The 23,630-nt window shown below is 43.0% G+C and overlaps 2 non-coding genes across 2 annotated transcripts; both read right to left on the bottom strand.

Moving 5' to 3' along the window:
* Positions 1 to 1,512: 1,512 nt before the first annotated feature.
* On the bottom strand, positions 1,513 to 1,619 carry LOC120283172. Its single transcript, XR_005543171.1, has one exon. It is a non-coding gene; the product is annotated as a small nucleolar RNA R71 (small nucleolar RNA).
* A 12,053-nt stretch (positions 1,620 to 13,672) lies between these two features.
* LOC120283228 lies at positions 13,673 to 13,779 on the bottom strand. Its single transcript, XR_005543223.1, has one exon. It is a non-coding gene; the product is annotated as a small nucleolar RNA R71 (small nucleolar RNA).
* Between the last annotated feature and the right edge of the window lie 9,851 nt (positions 13,780 to 23,630).

Raw genomic sequence — 23,630 nt, 5'->3', positions numbered from 1 at the left:
TATTGTGAGTTCCAACCTTGAATGCTTGATTGTATGAACATTTCCCCTAGAGTGACACTAGGGTTGAAAGTTCTTGTTAGCAACCTTGTGAGTGAGTGACACACCACGAGCGTTAGACAAAGGTAGGTTGGAGAGGGTTGAGAGGGTGAGTCGAGAGGTACAGGAGCGTCTCCTTTCCCCTCCGACGTGATAGATTCTACCTCCGTTACTCGAGTTCTTTGCGGTCATAATAGAGGTAATGGTCTAAGGGATGAACTTCCGCTGGGGATTAGTTGCGCGTGCAACGGAGTGAAGCGTTGAGGTGATCTTAGTATCTAGTTCTCAATTGTGGTTAGGGACCTTCCACCTGGACCAAAGGGTTAGGTCTATAATTAGGAAGAGATTTATCACTTAGAATCCCTAGAGCTCATTGCAACTCTATACGAGTGCGAGGTGTTGAGATTGTTCGATTTCTCCTCCGGGACATGTATAGAGTTAGGCATAGTTGCATTAGATTTGGGATTATGTAATTAAGGATTTCCACGACTCACCATTGCATTGATTAGGAAGCATAATAGAGGGTTCTTGCACTTGAAACAATTATCCTAGGTGGAGCATTATCCGGGTACCCCATCTTTATCGATTGTCTTATCCCCTTCTTTACTTTTGCTCTCTTATTTGTTGCTTTTATTGTTGAGAATTGAATCATTGTCACACTCATCATTATTGATCTTTCACATAGCTAAGAATCGAATTAAGTATTTTTATTCCCTACTCCCTATGGATTCGATACCTGCTCACCCGGGATTATTACTTCGACAAACCCGTGCACTTATGGGATATATGCAAGGGGACCATGTCAAGTTTTTGGCGCCGTTGCCGGGGAGTAGGCGTTTAGAGATACTTTGCACTTTGTTTTCTTAGCTATTTCACCATATATTCTATTTCATATCTTCTTATTCTATCATCATTCTGATTTCTTTTTCTTTTTTTGTGGTTGCAGCTACAGGTTATGACCCGAGGAAATCCTGCAATATTGATTGAAGGGGATCCCGAGCTTGAACGTACACTTAGAAGAAAAGGGAAAGAGCCTGTGCAAGAACAGTCTAATCCAGCTGATTTGGAAGCAGAAGAATCTGAAAACATGGCAGAACAGAATGAGCAAAAGTGAACATTATCCGATTATGCCAGACCTTCAGTGTTGGGGACACAATCGAGTATTGTGCGTCCTCCGATTACAACTCAGAACTTTGAGTTGAAGGCGGCATTCATCCACATGTTGCAGCAGTCCGCACAATTCAATGGTTTGGCCGATGAGGATCCAAACAGTCACATAGAGAGCTTTCTCGAGTGTGTGATATGCTGAAGATTAATGGGGTGATGGATGATGCCATCAAATTGAGAACCTTCCCATTTTTCCTAAAGGGGAGAGCGAAGCAGTGGCTACACTCATTACCTAGAGCGTTGATTACCACGTGGGAGGAGATGGTGGAAGCTTTCCTAACCCGTTATTTCCCTCCCGGAAAATCAGCAAAGCTTAGGAACGAGATCTCATCTGTTGTTCAGTTAGAATTGGAGTCTCTATTCGAGACATGGGAAAGGTTCAAGGAGCTCCTGAGGAAGTGCCCGCAAGACGGATTCCCGGAGTGGATGATTGTTCAAACCTTTTAAAATGGTTTGAACCCGAGTACAACGCAACTCTTGGATGTGGCAGCAAGAGGTACCTTAGGTAGCAAGACCCCAGATGAGGCCCGTCAGTTGATTGAAGAAATGGGGTTAAACAGCTACCAATGGAATGCTAGAGAGAAGAAAAAGGTGGCCGGTCTCCATGAGATAGATGTGGTAACTTCATTGGCGTCCCAAGTGGAAAATTTGAGTAAGAAGTTAGATCTTCTAACTTCAAATAGAGTGGCAGCCGTAACTAATTGCATCGGGTGTGGTGGAGGACATGCTCCCTCCGATTTTCCGATCTCTATTGGTGATGTTTCTTCGGTGGAGAATGTTGATTTTGTAGGTAATGACATGAGACCTCAAGGAAATCCATATAGCAATATCTACAATCCGGGTTAAAAGAATCATCCCAATTTCTCATGGAGTAATCAAGGTCCACAAAAGGCCATGGGGCCACCGGGTTTCCAACAACAACAAGCTCCTCAGGTGGAAAACAGAGTCTCAGGTTTGGAAACCCGAATGACTGACCTAGAGAAGCATTTGGCTAGATTTGTGCAATCTGCAAATACTAGGTTTGAATTAGTCGAGGCTACACTTCGCAACCACACCGCCTCTTTGCATAACCTTGAAAATCAGGTGGGTCAAATTGCAAAGTCTCTCTCTGAAAGGCCACATGGATGCTTACCAAGCAATACAGAGACCAATCCTAGAGAGCACGTGAAGACGATCATTTTGAGAAGTGGTCGTGAGGTTGAAGGTAGGCTTCCGAGTGAGATGCCAAAAGAACACACACCCGAGGTTATAGAGGTGGAAGAGGGGATGAGCAAAGAGAAAGAGTTGGTACCCCCAACTTTCAAGCCAAGAATCCTTTATCCCTCTAGATTGAAAAATGACCAAGGGGATGAACAGTACAAGAAGTTCCTGAGTTTGTTCAAGCAACTCCACATTAATATTCCTTTTGTTGAGGCATTGACCCAAATGCCTAAGTATGCGAAGTTCTTGAAAGACTTGTTGACTAACAAGAGGAAGTTGGAGGAGAGTGCTTCAGTGATTTTAGATGCTTCATGTTCGACGGTATTGCAAAAGAACATGCCGAACAAGAAGAAAGACCCGGGAAGCTTCATCATTCCGTGTAATATTGGCAATCTTGGTGAGGAAATGGCATTGGCGGACTCAGGGGCTAGTATCAATGTCATGCCATACACCTTCTTTCAAAAGCTAGGCTTGGGCGAGCCTAGACCTACTCAGATGACTTTGCAACAAGCTGACCGAACAGTGCGATATCCGAGAGGCATCATTAAAGATGTGCTTGTCAAGGTGGACAAATACATTTTTCCGGTTGACTTTGTAGTGCTAGATGTTGATGAGGATGCGGATGTACCCTTAATACTTGGGAGACCATTCATGCGGACTCCCAAAGCATTGATTGACATGGACGGCGGAGAGCTCACCTTGAGAGTTGAAGATGACAAGCTCACATACCGCCTTGCTGAGGCCATGTGGCATTCTCTCGATTTCGATGATACTTTATATTTTCTAGACACTACTGATGAGATTGTTGATGAATACATACAGTAGATGTTCAATCAGGATCCGTATGAAGGGTTGTTCGACCAAGAGGAGGGACATGAAGATGTAATGATGCTTGGATCGACGGAAGAAGTACCATCTATCCCGGGGATCTTGAAGAAGGTGCTCCGTAAAATGAAGAGGGCTAGGAGACGCCACCGGAAACACTCCAAGGCTGTTGGAGACGCACGTGAACCGAAGAAGTTGGACATATCATTGTTAGGTGGTCCGAAGCCCGATAATACACCCTCTACTCTCAAGAGACTTTGCACATCATGCTTTCAAGCCATGGGTAAAGGGCAACTTTCATTCATGAACCCCCGTGAGGTAAGACAAGGTACGTTGAGCTTAGTGACGTTAAACAAGCGCTTCTTGGGAGGCAACCCAAGTGTTTACTGTTTTCTTAGCTTTAGTTCAGTTTGTTTGCATGAATAATTTGTTAAGTTTTGGTGTCTTAATTTCTTAGATGCTTGTACTGAGATTTCCTTGTGAACTTTGAATTTTAATCGTGTGTTTTTATGTAAAATTGGCGAAGTTTGGTCGTTTGAGCTCAATTTCATGTTTTTCACTGGTAAAAAAAATTGCATAATAGAGCAGGCTCTGAGTGTGTAAACATGTTCAGAAATTTTCTGCAGAGCCTGCAGATTTTTCTAAGTCATCCAGAGAAAACACACGGGCGTGTGGAATTTCCGCACGCCGGTGGATTTGCACTGCGAGCTCATCCAGAGAAGGCACAGGGGTGTGCGGCTGCCCCTGTGAACGACCATGTGATTAGCACACGCCCGTGGGTAATTTTCGCACGGACGTGTGAATTCCTGCAGGGTTTGGCGAATTTTCCCGAGAACACACAGGGGCGTGGACTTGCCCCTGTGGGCGACCTTGTGAACCATGCACGGGCGTGGGTAATTTCCACATGCCCGTGCGAAACTCTGTAGAGGAGTTCTCTCCATCCTGAGAAAACACAGAGGCGTGCGGCTTCCCCTGTGAGTTGGGCATGTGAATGTCCACGACCGTGGGGAATTTCCGCATGGGCGTGTATAACACTTGGTATTTTTCTCTGATGTTAAGAGAAGCCACAGGGGCGTGCGGCTTCCCCTATGGGTCGGATGCATGGGCGTGGGTATTTTCCACACGCCCGTGTGATAGCAGTCAGAGTCGAAGGAGTGCTTTCCCGAGAGCGCACAGGGGCGTGCGTGCGCCCCTGTGGCTCTTTTGTAATGAAGCGCACGGGCCTGGGTAATTACCGCACGCCCGTGTGGATGCACAGAATTCCAAGAGACGCGATCTTTTCCTTAAAAACCTTGTGATCCGTCTCATTCTTCATCTCTAGTCGCCTGAAAACTACTTCTGATTATCTTTTCGGCCGAGCGTCGTCATTTTGGAGGATTTTGCTTCACATATCGTACCAATTTTCAAAGTTTTCACATTTATTTCGTCGGTAACCTTTTTATCCTCTTTTCTTCGCCAACTCTTGTTTTTTCACAGATTAAATATCTTTAATTGCGAATTTTCATTTTTACAATGCATGGTGTATGTTTAGAAAGCATCTGGACGCGGTTCTAAGTTGAATTTTTGAGAGTTGTTTTGCACCCGTGCGGGATCTTCACGCCGTGCAGATCCACACGGGCGTGGGTAATTTTCACAAGCCCGTGTGGAATTCTGTAATATACTGCTTTTGATCTTCTTTGATCGTTTTCTTCTTTTGTACGACAGATATGGCACCTCACGTGAAGAAGAACGAAGTAAAGCATTTCAGAGTCACCCCACCCGAGCCACTACACTTGGATTTCTCAAATACCAAGCATCAGACTCGATTTGAGAGACTTTCAGCACTCGGTTTTGGTCAGAGTTGTTTCGCGGATTTGCAAGTGCTGAGAGATATTCAGCGGGGTGATGAGCTGGCTAATGAAATTGATGAGATACTAGCAATAGGAAGCTAGAGGAGGCTACTGACGATCAGTGAGCCAGCTTACCGCGTATTGACGCTCGAGGTTTTAGCATCTTTTGAGTTTCGGTTGATGCATGGGAGATTTGACACTATAGATGCTATACAGTTTCGGGCATTTGGACATCCGTTTTCTATGAGTGTCACTGAGTTTTTGATTCGGACGGGCCTGTACGATATCGCTTATACAGGTACATTGGAGTATGGACAATTACCAGCGGATTTTCCAGTATCAGTGACTCCACATCATGCGTATAGGATTCTGTGTGGACATGGAGAGTATGAACCGGGATTGTCGAAGGCCACTAGCCTATCCCGGTCGAGCTACAGGTATTTACATGTAGTTATCAGCAGGTCTGTGTCAGGTCGAGCCGATAACACATCTGCTCTGACCAAGCAGGATCATCTTTTTTTATACTCCATGGTCCGCAATGTGTCGATTCACTTAGGGTGCATATTAGCAGATATTCTGAGATATCAGGGTCAGTCTGTGAGAGTGGGTTTATTATTTGCTGGCCCCTACATCACCATGCTCATTTTGGGAATGGGTTTGGGGGATGCTTTACGTGGTGCTGAGAGGATAGTTGCACCTACCCCTCTTGCGTTTGATACGATCAGGATGATGGGGTTGGTACGGAGATGTGGGTCAAGGGTCTATATTCTTGCTACAGCTACCCTAGAGACCGCCAGGAGTGAAGAAGTTACTGCGGAGGGTTTCCCACAGATTCCCAGACCTCCAGCAGCACAGGGTCCTCGAGCTTATGACCGTATTGAGAGGCTTGAGAGCATTGTGAGGGAGATTCAGACCGAGATGGCGGAGCTCCGCGCTATACAGTCAGCTCAGTATACAGATCTTATGGCCCGGTTCGACTTTCTACGAGATTTATTGAGATCCAGACCCTCAGTTCCTCCGGTACCCTCATCCCCTACCCCGGCACCGGTGGACCCACCATGTGCGTCTTCACCAGCAGCAGCAGCACCTGAGCCCGAGGGCGACACCGACATTTGATTTTTAGTTCTTTTTCTTTTATGCATTTTATTTTTAGACTTGTTCACTCGTAAAAGGATTCTTCTTCCGAGTTTATTTTTCATTTTGCATCTCGAGTTGTATTCATTGTCTATCTTTTATATATACTCGAGATATTTTTGTTTTTTTATTGAGCTTCACCCGAACCACCTCGTGTATGCGTGCGGATGGTCTTGTCTTCTTGGGTATTGAGACTCGGGTCATGGGCACGGCCAAGGTGCTGAGGCACTTGGCCGTGTGAGCTTCACAACCCGTCGGAACACTACTCCCATGGAATTAGCTTCATCAAACGCAACACTAGGAGTCAGGGGAGTATTGTTTTGATTGCTTCTCCCACATTTGCTTTTGAATGATATATATATTTTGAGTGAGCTTGAATGTGTACATTGGGGACAATGTACAACTTAAGTGTGGGGGGGAGTTTCATAGTGCACACATCTTTTCTATTGTTCTTGATTGATATATGCTCACATAGCCAATGACGGTTCACCTTAGTTGCAAGGATTGTATTCTTGAGTTTAAGAGAATTTCTAACATTGAATGTTTTCAAGCTCTAGTTCTTGCTTGAATTTCTAGGAATTTTTGCCCGATTTACACTTAGTACACTACTCACTTTTTAAACTCTTTTGGAAACTCAAGTTTGATTTTAAAGGGACTAGTTATAGTTGTTTCTTATGTTAAATTGTGATTTGTTTTATTGTTTATTTGTGCTTGTTGTGTGGAAAGAGCTACCACCTATGAAGTATGAAGCTACTCTCATAAGTCGGATACTAGTTATGACCTAATGAGAGAAAGAGCTATCTCATAGGATGAGTGAAAGCTACCACTCCGGTAGAAAGAGCTATGATTGATTGCCCGCAAGTGTACGGGGTCGCCAAGTAATACCTTGAGCAAAAGCCCAAGGATCGTATTCCGCGGGATTAAGGAGCTCCTATTACTCCTCCATCACTCATTTTCTAACCTTACAATTCAAGCATGGTATACTAATCTAATACAAGCAAGATTGTAAATAAAACACAAGTGTAACAACTCCAAGTCAAGCAAGAAAATCACAAGAGCAATGATGATAAGAATAGGCCTAGGGATGAGGATTCCCAAGAGGGGTCATCAAGATATAAGGATGCATGAAAATACATGGCACGGGTGATTTAGACCGACGGACCTCAACAATAGTTCAACCCCAATTTCTCGGCGGCTAAACCCTAATCCCATACAAATGATGACAAGGATCTCTCCTTAGTCATATTCCTACGATTGCATTAAGTGAATGGAGATCACGCGACGAGGACACACTTAACCTAAGTTTCTCCTCATGGTTCGGAGGGGCTACCTACACCCAATTTCTCGGCATGTTGGTCAACAAATACCCCTATTAGCTCATTAACGATCTAGTACACGCGAGTAGGTCACGTCTACATGTACAACTCAAACAAGAACTAAGGATTTTTCCACATAATAGTTCTAGGCATGAAACACAATGAGCCAAATCATAAATCACACCATTGCATATCAAATATAAATGTAGCATCCAAAATACAAGATGAACCCCCCAAGGTTCACCTACATCCGGCGGCCTTGGGGGTCTAGTGTGCCATCATACAAATAAGTATCTCAAACACAACAAAAGCAAGAAGTAAATGCATAAATGACACTCCCTAGTCCGAATGATGAAGAGGAGAGAGAATGCCGGCCGAATGATGCTTCTTCTAGCCCTAGAGATGCCGAATGCTTCTCCTCCTTTGATGATGAGGCTTCCCCTTTAAGTTCAAGCCCTTGATCTTCCCAAGCTTCAAGCCAAACTCTCCCAAATAATGGTGTCTTTGTTTCTCTCCTTCCTCCAAGTGATGGCTGCCAAAAACCCTCCAAAAGTTTGCCCTACAGTCTCCAAGAAGTCCAGCCAAAAAGTCCCCCATCTTTCTCCAAAAATCCCTCTATATACCACTCATCATACCCCCTTGATGGCCTCCATCCCGAGTGCTATACCACTCCCTATGGCCCCCATCATGAGTGCTATACCAAGTGCTATACCACTCGCTATGGAGCTCAACATTGACACTATTTGAGGTAGGCAAACTCCATCAAGTAAATATCTTCTATTATAGCTACAGTGATCATCCCGGGCTCTATACCGGGCAGCATTGAGGCCGTATGCCATGATCCAAATCCTGACTTGAAACTCTCCATGTGCTACAGTGACAACTACAGTGATTATGCTACAGTGTCTATGCTACAGTACTACCAGCTACAGTACTGCGCCCTGTTTTTCTTCTCTTTTTCACCCGAATCATATCCTCGTGTCATCCATGGTGTTCCCGTGCCCTGCAAAGAAAATAACACACGATTGAGCACAAAATAGGCATCAATTCTAATGAAAATACATGCTAGAGGTAACAAATACATACACTCAAATACGTACATTTAGACACTTACCAAGCTACAACCTCGAAAGTGTGAAAGCCACCTTAGCGGCCGCTTTGGAAAGGGCTACCTTAGAGGATGTATGAAGCTACTACCATCTTTGAAATTTTTGTCACTTTTGTAGATAAATAAGCCCCTTATACTTAAAATTTTGAGGAGTATACTTTGGGTTTACTTGAGTGAGTTCACACATACACAACTTCGGGTTTTATTTCCTTTTTGATTCAAGTTTTTAGCTAGAGCATTGATTTTTCGTATTTAGTGTTGAAATTTCCCTCACTTGTAGAATGCTCTCTTTGTATATTTTGGTGAACCTAAGGCCAATCACTTTCAATATTTTCTTCATTGATGCACATAACGTTTTAATTTTTGCTTGAGGAACAGCAAAAGCTTAAGTGTTGGGGAGTTTGATAAGTGCTTGTGCGATATGAATGCGAAGCGTTCATTCCTTATGTTGAGCATTACTTTTCTTAGGTTTTTACACTAATATGTGTGTTTTTTTTATGTTACTTTCATGCAGGTAGGGTTGTGAGGCCAAGTATGAAGGAAAGAAGCCAATGTGGATTACAATGCACCGATTTTGGAGGAAATCTTACTAAGGTTCAAACGCGAAGACATAGGTCGATGTGAGATGCTAGAGTGTGTGCCAACCTCCTCGTATTCGAGTTTCGCACATCCATTTGGAGGGGCACAAAGGCAGTCACACTCGAGCATTCTGACTTATGCACATAGAATAAGAGCTCCACCAACGTGCCTATCATTGAAGAAGCAAGTGATCCACGACGTGAACGTGTGCCCGTTTGTGTTACTCCGATGAAAGTATGGATTCGGGAAGTTATTCAGGCCGGATACTTTAGCAGAGCACCGTAGCAACACGGTAGCTAGTACTGTAGCAGCAATGTTCACAGCCGGATGAGAAAACAGGAGTTCAGAGGATCCACACGGGCGTGTGGAAATTATCCATGCCCGTGTGGAAATTCCGCACGGGCGCGTGAAGCATCCACGCCCATGTAGTCGCCCGATTCCAGCCCTATTTAAAGCTGAATCAGCCCCGATTTTAGTATTCTTTTCTCCATCTTTTCCCCAACTTGAGAGAGGGCTTCGGCTAGGGTTTTGAGGGGTATTGGCCAAGGTTTTGGAGAGGTTCTATGGCTCCAACATCGTCATTCCTTTGGAAGAAGGTTGGTAGGGAAGCTTCCGTCAAGGCGTATCCTATACCGGACGAGGGAATCATTGGACGACGAGTACAGGACTTTCCACAAGATCATCGACATGACTATCGACGGGGTTTCTTTATGGATTCATTGCTTTTACATTCTATTTCTTTGATTGTACTTAGCTCCATGGAGAGCTAAACCCCTAGTGGGTACTCTGGTATTTGTGAACCCTAGGATGTATTCGTTTCGTTGAATCTCTTTATTATGCTTTCAATAAATTGATGTTTATTGTGAGTTCCAACCTTGAATGCTTGATTGTATGAACATTTCCCCTAGAGTGACACTAGGGTTGAGAGTTCTTGTTGGCAACCTTGTGAGTGAGTGACACACCATGAGCGTTAGACAAAGGTAGGTTGGAGAGGGTTGAGAGGGTGAGTCGAGAGGTACAGGAGCGTCTCCTTTCCCCTCAGACGTGATAGATTCTACCTCCGTTACTCGAGTTCTTTGCGGTCATAATAGAGTGAATGGTCTAAGGGATGAACTTCCGCTGGGGATTAGTTACGCGTGCAACGGAGTGAATCGTTGAGGTGATCTTAGTATCTAGGGCTCAATTGTGGTTAGGGACCTTCCACCTGGACCAAAGGGTTAGGTCTATAATTAGGAAGAGATTTATCACTTAGAATCCCTAGAGCTCATTGCAACTCTATACGAGTGCGAGGTGTTGAGATTGTTCGATTTCTCCTCCGGGACATGTATAGAGTTAGGCATAGTTGCATTAAATTTGGGATTATGTAATTAAGGATTTCCATGACTCACCATTGCATTGATTAGGAAGCATAATAGAGGGTTCTTGCACTTGAAACAATTATTCAAGGCGGAGCATTATCCGGGTACCCCATCTTTATCGATTGCCTTATCCCCTTCTTTACTTTCGCTCTCTTATTTGTTGCTTTTATTGTTGAGAATTGAATCATTGTCACACTCATCATTATTGATCTTTCACATAGCTAAGAATCGAATTAAGTATTTTTATTCCCTACTCCATGTGGATTCGATACCCGCTCACGCGGGATTATTACTTCGACAAACCCGTGCACTTGCGGGATATACGCAAGGGGATCTTGTGAATTTTTCATCCCTATACTTTTAAAATAGGTAGAAGAGGTCCAAACCGTTACATCGTGATCTATTTAAATAAAATATTAATAAATAATTAGTTGACTTGGCTTTTTTAAAAATAAAATATTAATAAATATTAATAAATAATAATAAAAGAAAACTCATTATCTGTCCATGCCCTCCTCCTCCACCATGACCACCGCCTCCTTCTTCACCACCCTTTTGCATCACTGTTCAGACCTTGATAAGTGCTTGTGCGATAAGAACACGAAGTGTTCTTTCCTTGTGTTGAGCATTACGTTTCTCAGATTTTAACGCTAATATTGGTGTATTTATGTTACTTTAATGTAGGTAGGGTTATGAGGCCGATTATGAGAGGAAGAAGCCAATGTGGGTCGTAATGCACTAATTTGGAGGAAATCTTGCTAAGGTTCAAACACGAAAACATAGGTCGGGTCCAGATGCAGGAATGTGTGCCAATCTCCTCATATTCGAGTTAGCACAACTATTTGGAGGGGCACAAGGTAGTCACATTCAAGCATTCCGACTTGTGCATATAGAACAAGATCTCCACCAACATGTCCGTTATTAAAGAAGCAAGGCGATCCACGACGTAAATGTGTGCCCGTTTACATGACCTCGATGAAAGTATGGATTCGGGAGTATTTCAGGCCGGTACTGTATTAGGGTATTGTAGAAAACACTGTAGCAAAAATATCGCAGCAGCACTATTTACAGCCGGCCGAGAAAACAGGAAAACAGAGAATCCTCACGGGCGTGTGGAAATTCCACACGCTCGTGTGAAAAATCCATAGGGGCGCCCACATGGGCGTGTGGATTCCCGATTCCAGCCCTTTAAAAGCTGATTTCAGCCACGATTTCAGCATTCTTTTCTCCAGTTTTTCCCTAACTTGAGAGAGGGTGCCGGCTAGGGTTTTGAGAGGTATTGGCTAGGGCTTTGGAGAGGTTCTACGGCTCTAACATCGCGCGCCGTTTGGAAAAAGGTTAGTGGGAGAGCTTTCGTCAGCACCGAGCCGGTGAGGTGTATCCTAGGCCGGACAAAGGGACCCTTGCGATGAGTAGAGGACTCTCCACAAGATCATCGCCACGACTATCGAGGGGGTGTTCTATGGATGATTTATTTTTTACATTCGATTTCATTGATTGTATCTAGCTCCATGGAGAGCTAAACGCCTAGTGGGTACTTGGGTATTTGTGAACTTAGGATGTATTCGCTTCATTGAATCTCTTTATTATGCTTTCAATTAATTGATGTCCATTGTGAGTTCCAATCTTGGAGACTTGATTGTATGAATACTCTCCTAGAGTGACACTAGGGTTGAGAGTCTTCTTGGTAACTCTTGTGAGTGAGTGACACACCATGAGAGTTAGACAAAGCTAGATTGGAGAGTGTTGAGATGGTGAGTCAAGAGGTAGCGGAGCGACCCCTTTCCCATTCGATGTGATCTATCCTACCTCCACATTCCAAGAGTTCTTTGCGGCTATAGTAGAGTGAATGGGCTAAGGGATGACCTTCCGCTGGGGCTTAGTTGCGAGTGCAACGGAGTGAAGCGCTGAAGTGATTTTATCACCTAGGGCTTAATTGTGGGTAGGGATCTTCCACCTGGACAAAAGGGTTTGGTCTATACATAGGAATAGGGTTTATCACTCGGAATCCCTGGAGCTCATTGCAATTCTATGCGAGTGCGAGGTTGAGAGATTATTCAATCTCTCCTTCGAGACATGTATAGAGTCAGGCATGGTTGACCTTAGATTTGGGATCATGTAAATAAGGATTTCCACGACTCATTGTTGCATAAATTAGGAAGTATAATAGAGGGTTCTTATACTTGAAATGATTGACCTAGGCAGATCAATATCCGGGTACCCCATCTTTATCGATTGTCTTACCTTCTACTTTACTTGTGCTCTCTATCTTGTTGCTTTTATTTTCGTTATTTCATATTTTGTCACACTTATCACTATTCATCTTCCACATTAGTTAAGAAACAACTTAAGTGTCTTTATTCCCTACTCTCTATGGATACGATACCCACTCATATGGGATTATTACTTCGACACCCATGCACTTGCGGTTTACACGCATATACAGACGTGTCAAGTTTTGGGCACTGTTGCCGGGAAGTAGGCGTTTAGAAATACTTTGCACTTTGTTTTCTTAGCTATTCATTCATTCTATTTCATATCTTCTTTTCTATCATCGTTCTGATTTTGTTTTCTTTCTTTTGGTGCAGCTCCAGGTTATGACCTGAGGGAACCCTTCGATATTGATTGAAGGAGATCCCGAGCTCGAGCGTACACTTAGAAGAAAAGGGAAAGAACCTATGCAAGAACAGTCTAATCTACCTAATTTGGAAGTTGAAGAATCTGTAAACATGGCAGAATAGAATGAGCAGCAGCGGACATTATCCGATTATGCCAGACCTTCAGTATTGGGGACACAATTGAGCAGTGTGCGCCCCCCCGATTACAGCTCAGAACTTCGAGCTGAAGCCGGCATTCATCCACATGTTGCAACAATCCGCACAGTTTAATGGTTTGGCCGATGAGGATCCGAACAGTCATATAGAGAACTTTCTCGAGGTGTGTGACATGCTTAAGATAAATGGGGTAAAGGATGATGCCATCAAGTTGAGAGCCTTACCATTTTCCTTGAAAAGGAGAGCGAAGCAGTGGCTACACTCATTACCTAGAGCATCAATTACCACATGGGAGGAGATGGTAGAAGCTTTTCTTTGCCGTTATTTCCCTCCTGGAAAATCTGCAAAGCTTAGGAATAAGATCTCATCCTTTGTACAATTGGAATTGGAGTCTCTATTTGAGACGTGGGAAAGATTCAAGGAGCTCCTGAGAAAGTGCCCGCAACATGGATTCCCAGAGTGGATGATTGTTCAGACCTTTTATAACAGTTTAAATCCGAATACAAGGCAACTCTTGGATGCGGCAGCAGGAGGTACCTTAGGTAGTAAGACCCCCGATGAGGCCCGTCAACTAATTGAAGAAATGGGGTTAAATATCTACCAATAGAATGCTAGGGAGAAGAAAAAGGTGGCCGGCCTCCATGAGATAAATGCAGTAACCTCATTGGAGGCTCAAGTGGAATCATTGAGTAAGAAGTTAGATCTCCTAACTTCGAATAGAATGGCAGCTGTGACTACTTGCACCGGGTGTAGTGGAGGACATGCTCCCTCTGATTGCCCGATCTCTATTGGTGATGCATCTTCGGTTGAGAATGTCAATTTTGTTGGTAATGCTATGAGGAATCAAGGAAACCCATACAGCAACACCTACAATTCGGGTTGGAAGAGTCATCTCAATTTCTCGTGGAGCAACCAAGGTCCACAAAAGGCCATGGGACCACCGGGTTTCCAACAACAACAGCAAGCCCCAAACATGGAAAACAGAGTTTCAGGTTTGGAGACCCGAATGAATGATTTGGAGAAGGCCTTAACTAGGTTTGTGCAATCATCTGATACAAGGTTACAATCAGTTGAGGCTACACTTCATAACCACACCGCCTCTTTGCATAATCTTGAAAATCAAGTAGGGCAGATTGCGAAGTCCTTATCGGAAAGACCACAAGGAAGCTTGCCGAGTAACACCGAGACCAGTCCTAGAGAGCATGTGAAGGCGATCACTTTGAGAAGTGGTCATGAGGTTGAGGGTAAGCTTCCGAGTGAGAAGCCCAATGAACACGCACCCGAGGTTATAGAGGTTGAGAAGGGAGCAAGCAAAGAGAAGGAGGTGGCACCCCCACCTTTCAAGCCAAGAATCCCTTATTTCTCTAGATTGAAGAATGACCAAGGGGATAAACAGTACAAGAAGTTCCTGAGTTTGTTCAAACAACTCCACATCAATATTCCTTTTGTTGAGGCATTGGCTCAAATGCCTAAGTATGCAAAATTCTTGAAAGATTTGTTGACCAACAAGAGGAAGTTGGAGGGCAGTGCTTCAGTGATCTTAGATGCTTCTTGCTCAGTGGTGTTGCTAAAGAATATGCCGAACAAGAAGAAAGACCCGGGAAGCTTCATCATTCCATGTAACATTGGCAATTGGGTGAAGAAATGGTATTGGCGGACTTAGGGGCCAGTATCAACGTCATGCCATACACCTTCTTTCAGAAGCTAGTCTTGGGAGAGCTTAGGCCCACTCGGATGACTTTGCAATTGGCGGATCGAACAGTGAGACATCCGAGGGGTATCATTGAAGACGTGCTTGTCAAGGTGGACAAGTACATATTTTTTGTAGAGTTTGTGGTGCTAGACGTCGATGAGGATGCGGATGTACCCTTGATACTTGGGAGGCCTTTCTTGCGGACTTCCAAAGCATTGATTGACATGGACGGCGGAGAGTTAACATTAAGAGTTGGAAATAACAAGCTCACATATCGCCTTGCTGAAGCCATGCAGTATTCTCTTGATTTCGATGATACTTTGTATTTTCTAAACACTACTGATGAGATTGTTGATGAATATATGCAGGAAATGTTCAATCCGGACCCGTACGAGGGTTTGTTTAATCAAGAGGTGGACAATGAAGGAATCATGATGCTTGGTTCGACGGAAGAAGTACCATCTACTCCAGGGATCATGAAGAAGGTGCTCCGGAAGATGAAGAGGGCTAAGAGACGCCACCGGAAATGCTCCAAGCCTGAAAATTCCCCCTCTACCTTTAAGAGACTTTGCTCATCATGTTTCCAAGCCATGGGTAAGAGGGCAACCTTCATCTATGAGCCCTAGTGAGGTAAGACAAGGTACATCAAGCTAAGTGACGTTAAACAAGCGCTTCTTGGGAGGCAACCCAAGTGTTTACTGTTTTCCTAATTTGGTAGTTTAGTGTTTGCTTGAATAAATTGTTGAGTGTTGGTATCTTGATTTATAGATGCTTTTGCTGTGATTTTCTTGTGGACTTGTAATTTCACCGTGTGTTTTCATGTGAATTTGACAAAGTTTTGGTCATTTGAGCCATCTATCATGTTTCTCACTGTTATAGTTTGCATATTAGGGCAGGCTCTGAGTGTGTAAACATGTTCAGAAATTTTCTCCAGAGCCTGTAGAGTTTTCGAAGGCATCCAAAGAAAACACACGGGCGTTTGGAATTAACACACGCCCGTGGTTTTGTATTGTGACCCCATCCAGAGAGCACACAGGGGCGTGGACTCGCCCCTCTGGGTGAACTTGTGAAATACGCACAGGCGTGGGTAATTTCCACACGCCCGTGCGGATCTCTGCAAACGAGCTCTCTCCATCCCGAGAAGACATAGGGGCGTGCGCCTGCCCCTGTGAGTTGGGCTTGTGAATGCCCACGCCCATGCGGAATTTCCATATGGGCGTGTGAAACACTTAGCGATTCTTCTCAGGTCGACAGAGAAGCCACATGGGCGTGCGGCAGCCTCTGTGGGTCGGGCACACGGGAGTGGGTATTTCCCACACGCCCGTGTATTTACGTTCAGAAGCAATGAGTGTTTTCCTGAGAGTGCATAGGGGCGTGCACCTGCCCCTGTGAAGCTTTCCTGTGGAGGCGCACGAGCGTGGGTAATTTCCGCACGCCCGTGCGGTTGTACTAAACGCCAAGAGGCGCGAGTCCTTTTAAAGGATCATCGTTTCTTCTCATTCCCACAAGCCCTCTTCACCTGAGAGCACCCTCACACTTCTTCCCGACGTCACACTGCCGTATTTGGAGGGATTTTTGCGTGGTTTTCCGGCCGTTTCAAGGTTTTCCACTTCAACTCGTCGGTAAGCCCTATCTTTTGTTCTCTTTGTAAATTCTTGATTTTAATCGATGAAACTGGTGAATAATGCTTCGTTTCTATAATTAGAATGAGTATGCATGTTTAGAACGAAGTTAAAAGCGATTTAATGGTGTATTCTTTTAATTTTTGAGGCGTGGCCATGTCTTTTTCACGCCCTGTGGATCCACACGGGCATGCGGAAATTCCACACGACCATGTGGATTTCTGCAGCATTGTTTAATTAACTTGTTTGATCAGTTTTCTTTGAAATTTTGCAGATTATGGCACCCAGGTCAAAGAAGCAAGCTGATAAGCGGCCGCGTGAGTTATCTCTTGAGTCCGAGGATATGAGATTCACAATACCCGAGTTTTAGGCCCGTTTTGAGCGTTTGTCGAGACTTCGGTTTGGACAAACTCGATTCTTAGACACGAGCATACTGAGAGATTTACAGCAGGGAGACGAGTTCGCCGATGAGGTTGAGGATCTCGTGTCAGTGGGTGGTTGGAGGCAGTTGTTGTCGATTAGAAAGCCAGCCATCCGTGAGCTGACACTGGAGGTCTTGTCGTTATTCGAGTTCGACAGATCCTATTCGAGATTCAACAGCCTCGATGTCGTTCAGTTTAGAGCACTTGGACATCAACAGAGCATGAGTATCACGCAGTTTTCAGTCTGGCTTGGCTTATATGTGGAGGCATTCACAGATACTGAGGAGTATTCTCAGTTACCGACTGATTATCCTGGAGCTTTGACCATGCAGAGAGCTTACAAAGCATTGTGTGGTCAGGGACAGTACGAGCCAGGGGTGTCCAAGGCCACGTACCTTTCCCGACCTGTGTACAGATATTTACATGCCATCATGAGCAGGTCGGTGAATGGCCGTAGTGATAGCACTGCCGTTCTGAGCTGGCAGGAGCTTCTGTACTTGTATTCGATGATGCAGCGCATACCGATCTATCTAGGGCACATCGTCGCTGAGTACATTCGACATCAGGGCTAGTATGCCAGATTGGGAGCGATCTTCTCGAGTCCATACATTACGAGATTAGCTCTGGGTATGGGTCTTTTGGGCGTGATTCTCGGGGCCGAGAAGATGAGTATACCTTCGCCCCTGAGCCTGGAGACGATGACATTGATGGGCATAGTTTGCAGGGTTCGGACAGGGGTTTATGCTTTGGTGCTACCAATTCCGGAGATAGCCGAGGAGGAGGGTGATGATGCCGAGGCTTCCAAGCCTATCCCCGAGCCTCAGCCAGCACCGATGGAGACCAAGGCACCTCATATGGCAGAGGATCCATCCCCCAGTACGCATGTTTTCACCATCTCGAGCCTATGATCATTTTGAGAGGCTCGAGAGTGCTGTGGGGGTGATACGGACAAAGGTCGCTAAGGTCCGAGCAGAGATTGCTAAGATTTGGGCTACGCAGGCCACACAGCATATAGAGTTCATGGCACGTTTTGATATGTTACAGCGGATTTTAGAGCGAGACGTCGCCTCATCATTTGTCCTACGGCCAAGAACTCCCCCGCTATGTCCAGCACCTCCATCCCCTATTCCAGCACCGGTTGACCCACCATGTACTTCATCACCAGCACTAGCAGCAGCAGAGGATCCAGAGCACAACACCGACACTTGATTTGTTTTTTTTTCATATCTTTTACTTTTGCACTTATATTTTGGACTTGTATTCTCAGAAAGGACTCCTCTTCTGAGTTTATCTTTTATTTTGCTGTCTCAAGTTGTATTCATTGCTTCATCTTTTATATACTCGAGTTGTTTTATTTTTATTGAGCTTCACTGAACCCCCTCGTGTATGCGTACAGATGGTCTTGTCATCATGGGAATTGAGAACTTTGTCATGGGCACGGCCAAGGTGTTTCGGCACTTGGCCGTTTGAGTTTCACAACCCGTTGGAACAACACTCCCAAGGACTTAGCTCCATCAAATGCAACACTAGGAGTCAGGGGAGTATTGTTTTGATTGCTTATCCGACATTTGAATTTAATTGATATACATTATGAGTGAGCTTACATGAGTACATTGGGGGACAATGTACAACTTAAGTGTAGGGGGGTGGGGGAGTTTCATAGTGCACACATCTTTTATATTAGTTTTGATTGATATACATGCTCACATAGCCAATGGCAGTTCACCTTAGTTGCAATGATCGTATTCGTGAGTTTAGGAGAATTTTTAACATTGAATATCCTCATGCTGTAGTTTTTGCTTGAATTTCTAGAAATTTTTGCCCGATTAACACTTGTTGTACTTCTCACTCTTGAAACCCTTTTGGAAACTCAAGTTTGATGTTAAAGGGACTAAGTATAGTTGTTTCTTTCGTTAATTAAAAAAAAATAGTTTTAGTTTCTTATTTGTACTTGTTGGGTGGAAAGAGCTACCACCTATGAAGTATGAAGCTACTCTCATAAGTCGGATACTAGTTATGCTCTAATGAGAGAAAGAGCTATCTTATAGGATGGGTGAAAGCTACCACTCTGGTAGAAAGAGCTACCACCTCGAAAGTGTGAAAGCCACCTTAGCTGCCGCTTTGTAAAGGACTACCTTAGAGGATGTGTGAAGCTATTACCATCTTTGAAATGTTTTTATTACTTTGTGTAGATCAATAAGTCCCTTGTGCTTAGAACTTTGAGGAGTATATTGTGGGTTGTTTTGAGTGAGCTCACGCACTTAAACGATTTCGGGTTTGTTGTCCTTTTTTATTCAGGTTTTTAACTAGAGCATTGATTTTTCGTATTTAGTGTTGAAATTTTCCTTACTTGTAGAATGCTCTCTTTGTATGCTTTGGTGAACCTAAGGCTAAGCACTTCCAATGTTTCCTTCATCTATGCATATAATGTTTTAATCTTTGGTTAAGGACAAGCAAAAGCTTAAGTGTGGGGGAGTTTGATAAGTGCTTGTGCGATAAGAATACGAAGTGTTCTTTCCTTCTGTTGAGCATTACTTTTCTCGGGTTTTAACGCTAATATGGGTGTATTTATGTTACTTTCATGCAGGTAGGGTTGTGAGGCCGATTATGAGAGAAAGAAACCAATGTGGGTCGTAATGCACTAATTTGGAGAAAATCTTGCTAAGGTTCAAACGCGAAGACATAGGTCGGGTTCCAGATGCAGGAATGTGTGCCAACCTCCTCATACTCGAGTTAGCACAACTATTTAGAGGGGCACAAGGGCAGTCACATTCAAGTATTCCGACATGTGCATATAGAACAAGATCTCCACCAACATGTTCGTTATTAAAGAAGCAAGGCGATCCACGACGTAAATGTGTGCCCGTTTATGTTACCTCAATAAAAGTATGGATTCGGGAGTATTTCAGGACGGTACTATAGCAGGGTATTGTAGAAAATATTGTAGCAAAAATACCGTGGCAGCACTGTTTACAGCCGGAAAAGAAAACAGGAAAACAGAGAATCCACACGGGCGTGTGGAAATTCCACACGCCCGAGTGAAAAATCCATAGAGGTGCCCACATGGGCGTATGGATTCCCGATTCCAGTCCTTTAAAATCCGATTTCAGCCCTGATTTTAGCATTCTTTTCTCCATCTTTTCCCTAACTTGAGAGAGGGTGGCGGCTAGGGTTTTGAGAGGTATTGGCTAGGGCTTTGGAGAGGTTCTACGGCTCTAACATCCCGTGTCGTTTGGAAGAAGGTTAGTGGGAGAGCTTTCATCGGTACCGATCCGGCGAGGTGTATCCTAGGCCGGACAAAGGGACCCTTGCGATGAATAGAGGACTCTCCACAAGATCATCGCTACGACTATCGAGGGGGTTTTCTATGGATGCTTTATTTTTACATTCGATTTCATTGATTGTATCTAGCTCCATGGAGAGGTAAACCCCTAGTGGGTACTTGGGTATTTGTCAATCTAGGATGTATTCGCTTCATTGAATCTCTTTATTATGCTTTCAATTAATTGATGTCCATTGTGAGTTCCAATCTTGGAGACTTGATTGTATGAATACTCTCCTAAAGTGACACTAGGGTTGAGAGTTCTTCTTGGTAACTCTTGTGAGTGAGTGACACACCATGAGAGTTAGACAAAGCTAGATTGGAGAGGATTGAGAGGGTGAGTCGAGAGGTAGCAGAGCGTCCCTTTCCCCTCCGGTGTGATCTATCCTACCTCCACATTCCAAGAGTTCTTTGCGGCCATAGAAGAGTGAATGGGTGAAGGGATGACCTTCCGCTGGGTCTTAGTTGCTAGTGCAATGAAGTGAAGCGCTGAAGTGATTTTAGCACCTAGGGCTTAATTGTGGCTAAGGATCTTTCACCTGGACCAAAGGGTTAGGTCTATACATAGGAATAGGGTTTATCACTTGGAATCCCTAGAGCTCATTGCAATTCTATGCGAGTGTGAGGTTGAGAGGTTATTCAATCTCTCCTCCGGGACATGTATAGAGTTAGGCATGGTTGACCTTAGATTTGGGATCATGTAATTAAGGATTTCCACGACTCATTGTTGCATCAATTAGGAAGTATAATAGAGGGTTCTTACACTTGAAACGATTGACCTAGGCGGATCAATATCCGGGTACCCCATCTTTATCGATTGCCTTACCTTCTCCTTTACTTGTGCTCTCTATCTTGTTGCTTTTATTTTCGTTATTTCATATTTTGTCACACTTATCACTATTCAACTTCCACATTATTTAAGAAACATTAAGTGTCTTTATTCCCTACTCTCTGTGGATACGATACCCTCTCATCTGGGATTATTACTTCGACACCCATGCACTTGCGGTTTACACGCATATACGGACGTGTCCGACCTCATTAAACTAAATATATAGTAGAGTTCTGACGAGCACCGAAGGAGATGTCGATAGAGTTATTAGTTGGTGTAAATGTTAAGAGATTGTAGTGAAGATGCATCGTACTTGAGTGTAGGAGCAGCCGGATGGTAACCTGAGAAAAGGAAGAAAGACAAGGAAAGGAAGGAGATGAAGAAGGAAGGAAGAAGAAAGAATAGAAGAGAAGAGAGTTTAGTAGTATAAAAGAGTTGATTGCAAAGCTGGATGCCTCCCATCCTTTCATTCCATTGTCATTTATACAAACAATCAACATCTACGCATAACGATAAGCACCTAATGTACATAATTGCTAGCTACTCCACATCATGATTCCCACTACATCTAAAATCCAAACATTACATTTGAAACTATCACAATCATAAATGTTGACATAATAATCCTAATGCAGCAAAATAGTTCTAATACATCGTGATTAATGACCCTTTAATTCATTCCACTGCATCCAAACTGGGGGTGGCAAAAATCCGAGTTCGGAAAACTGCTCTTATGAGTAACTAATTAGATGCCCGAACTCTGCCTGGTTTAAATTCGGACAAGTGTGACTTGTCCATACCTGGTTTTTTTCAAAACCGGGTTGTTCAAATGTCTGAATTTTATTTGAATCCTGTAATATACATTTAAAGTTCATTCAAATACTAGACTATATAGAAATAATTTAATTCATTTCAAATGCAAAAAACAATGTCTAACAATACAAATTAATCCATACAATAGTCCAAGTTTTAATAATTATTACATAAAAACAATTGTCTTGATAATACAAAATTAAATAACAAGGCAAAATAATATCCAAGAACCCATGTCTTAATAATATAAAATCATTTGTAAAACTTCAATGCAATCTTCAAAGTTAATTAATCTCAATTTCGTTTGAAGCTTGATTTGAAGTTGGAGGAACAAGGTTGACCTTCAACATCCCTTCAGTGCCATCATCAAAATCCTTCATTTTTCCATGGTCACCTAAATAATAACATGACAATTAAGATATTTGTATTAGTCTTCATATAAATATTATGTGAGTGTTCTTTGAAATAACAAAATTTCACAAACTTACTCATTGATGCATGTAACCAGTCTCATCCACATATTAAATATTGTACAATGTCTGAAGTGTGAGAACTTTAATATTAGTTAAGCACTCTACCTTCTGAACTAAAGGCAGACTCAAAAGCAATTGTGGTAATAGGGATCACCAAAACATCACTCGCCATTTGACAAAGACATGGATAATGAAATTAAATAGAACTCCAAAATTCTAAAACATGCAAGTTTCTTCTTTTATCAGATGGTGTGTCTTCCAAATACAAATCCAATTCTGACGTTCGTACTTATGAACCCAAGCGCTTACTTTGAAATGCTTCACAGGCCTTTACATATTAATCATGTAAAAGTAAAAGTCTTTAAAAAAATAATATAATTAAAATAATTTAATTGCTTATGAATCATGGGTACTTACCATTAATGGATCATTTGGATATCCTTCAATAACTTGGTCTTAAGTTGTTTGGATTGTAGAAGAACTACATTGATTTTGTAAATCAATATTGCAATATTTTCCAAAAAACTTTTCAAGCTTCTCAGGAATATTATTCACCTTGTTATTGCCTTCATTATCAATATAGAGTTTCATAAAAGCAAGGTTCATTATCAATATGAGGGTAATAGAAATACAATCTCTTATCTTTTGCATGAGTACCCATTTCAGTTTGTAGAGTATAGTATTTCTATTACCCTCATACTCTACAAACTGAAATGGGTACTCATGCAAAAGAATTGTCATCACTATATTCTCTCGGTGTTATTCTTGATTCAACTTTGGATGCCTAAGTTCAACATTGCCCTTTTTAAATGATGAAAACATCAACATTTGTCCCACATCATGATTTTTTCTTGCAGGACATTTCAAAATATGATGTTTCATTGTATTAGTTCCATAGCTACTATCAGCTACTATTATAACATGACAATGTTGACATTCAGCCCTTTTTAAATTATCACCATATAGAGCATGATTTGGAAGAAGAGGAACAAATTCGTTCCATACACTAGATGCATTTTTTCTTGGCCTTTCACAATTACCTTGATTGTTAACTATACTACAAGATGCATCAATTTCTTCAGTGGATGTGGATGACATCTTTCAATTTCTGCAAAATAATTTAAAAA

The sequence above is a fragment of the Dioscorea cayenensis genome, chromosome 18 (genome assembly GCF_009730915.1).
Source record: "Dioscorea cayenensis subsp. rotundata cultivar TDr96_F1 chromosome 18, TDr96_F1_v2_PseudoChromosome.rev07_lg8_w22 25.fasta, whole genome shotgun sequence".
NCBI lineage: Eukaryota > Viridiplantae > Streptophyta > Magnoliopsida > Dioscoreales > Dioscoreaceae > Dioscorea > Dioscorea cayenensis.
The sequence above is the reverse complement of the archived record's forward strand: the minus strand, read 5'-3'. Positions and strand labels throughout refer to the sequence as shown.